Genomic DNA, 2,696 nt, shown 5'->3' on the forward strand with positions numbered 1-2,696 from the left:
CCAAAACCTGGATAGAAAGTAACTGGGAGAGACCAAGAGCCGATATATTAGGTGGAGTCGGGTTCAACAAGACCCCGCCCATGGGCGCTGCTGATTGGTCCCTGGGCGGGGAAGTCAACACAAGTCGACTGTCAGTCAAGCAGGGCGACTGGTTCAGTGAGTGCTGTGCTGTGGTAGAAGAAATGAGAGAGGAGGGGGGTGGACGACTTGAATCTACTCACCTATGTAAATTAAATTATTTTCAAAATTAACATACGTATATAACATATTAGGGACCAAGCTAAACACCAATTAAATTCAGGTGACGTCACGTAAAAGTAAATTGTTTACACAATTACACAAGACACACCTAAAAGCGTAACAAAGAGCGAGAGAGGGGAAAAGAAGAATTTAAGTTGCTTCTAGTAGCATAATCAGGCCTATGGGCGAATATTTACTCGTGAGTCGGGACCGTTGAAGCACAACGATGCAAAGTGGCTCCCATGAGTGCAATTGAGAGGGGAAAAAAGTGCAATTGAAGACAGGTCGGGGTTTTGGAAAGGCAAGAGCACCCACTAGCGGAAATAAAATTACACTGACTGCATGAAAGCATATAAAAAGAGTACTGGAAAGAATTTCATTTTACGATTGGGTATGGAGACTAAATATAATGTTGAATATAAGTTGTTCATTGGACAACAACACTTGTGACACTTTTTAAAGTAATAATACCTACGTATTATGTTAAAGCGTTATCTATATCTTTGCTGCTGTAACACTGCAAATTTCCCCATTGTGGGAATATTAAAGGACATCTTTATCTTTATCTTTACTTTTGAACGTAACATATTTAATGGTTTAGTTCATTTTTTTTTTATTCAACAAGCAAGTTCTTTCATAGACTAAAGACTCAAATTACCAGCCCTTGGTCTCACTAAAAAAAGCAGCTCACCTATACCAACGTGTGAAGATCTGACACTTTTTAAACAACTTAATTTGATCAGGGTCGTTAAAAAACAGCCGCTGTGGATTGTGTTGTTTGCCAATCCAATAATCACGTTGATGTTAACACCAGGGAGATAATTTAAGAGTCCGAATGCCACTTGTCCTGACCTGGAATAAACACAAACAGTGCAACCCCCTAGCCCAGCCCCCCCGAAAAAGAAAAGAAAAAAAATAGTGGATGTTTATTGCACAAGCTTGCTTGACCCACCGATGAATCGAATTCACAAGGGAATTAAAAATGGTTTTCAATTATATTAGATTTCGAAAGTTAGTTGAAACGTTGAGCAACGTTTTCCATTATCTGCCTCTAGACCAGGGGTGTCAAACATACGGCCCGCTGTTTTAAATCAGCCCGCAAGAAGATTTGGTAAAGTATAAAAATGGTTTTGGTTTTATTGGAGGGGGGGTACTACATAAATGTGTTAAATGTGACACATTCAACTACTAGTAACACCAGGACAGCATGCAAATAGCTGTAATCTGCATAATATTCATGCCAATTGTTTTATGTTATAGATCATGATTTTACTGGTCCGGCCCACTCTGTAATAGATTTTCCCCCATGTGGCCCTGAGCTAAAATGAGTTTGACACCCCTGCTCTAGACCAATGTTAAGTATTCTAACAGTATTAGTGATTGAGTTAGAAAGACACATCAATATGCCTTTTTGAGTGCATTTCCACTCCCACTTGAGTTTTTGGGGTGGCCAAATGCAGTTATATGATATGGCTAACTAATTGCATGCAGCTATTGGTAACAAATGTATGCCTGCAACAGTAAATTACTTACCCCCGAACACACTGCCACGAACTGCATGTTCCGAAGTGTATTTAAATTTGATTGATCACCTAACTTGTTAGAATTTCCCTGACGAAAAAGTAGTATACATGAAGTATACTTTATAAAGTATACTCAAGTATAAGTATACCTTTGTAACGAGTGCTCTGGACTATGTACTTGTAGTGTACTGAAAGTATACTAATTCAATACTTTTTTTGTAATTACAAGTCGGGACACGTCGTCACCTCGGATGGCAAATGGTCTGACCCACGCTTGAAGGCGCTAGAGGACATTATTAAATCAGAAATTATTTGCAATTGATTTCATTGATATATATATATATATAGATATATTAAACAACACACACACGAAGTTTCGCTTTTTGTGCCTAAATCTGTAATTATGTAAAGAGATGGGGGGGGGGGGTCTAAATGACTGACAGATGTTTACTCGGGCTCTACTCGACCGAGCCGAGGCGGCTTTTCAATCCGATGGAAAGGGACGACCGGCCGGGCAGGTTTTTGCTTCTCCAGCCGACCGTTAAAGTACGTGTGACTTCGGGAAACATAAAATCACCCAAATAAACGCGTGTACTGTATATTAAATTTTGAATAAGCTTACCAACAGTTTATTTAGAAACGCTGCATTGGGCGCATGTGTAAAATTAGTGCTATTAAGCAATTATTTTTGTGACATGTATTTAGTTGAATAATATCTTGTAATTAAAGCATAACGACCAAATGTGAAGTATATTTAATTCAAAGACTGTTCTAAAAACTTTCTTTGATCCTTGATTATGATCTAAACGGAGACATCCTTCCGGCATTTTTCTTAGAAACGTTTCTCAAAACTGCCCACAAGCACCACACTCCAGCAGCGTCGCTTTGCAAGGCCCAGTTGTAACTTGAGCAGGGTGCTGTTTTTAGATGATG

This window comes from Idiotropiscis lumnitzeri, chromosome 14, assembly GCF_059441095.1.
Source record: "Idiotropiscis lumnitzeri isolate Australia: NSW breed Sydney's pygmy pipehorse chromosome 14, RoL_Ilum_1.0, whole genome shotgun sequence".
Classification (NCBI taxonomy): Eukaryota; Metazoa; Chordata; class Actinopteri; order Syngnathiformes; family Syngnathidae; genus Idiotropiscis; species Idiotropiscis lumnitzeri.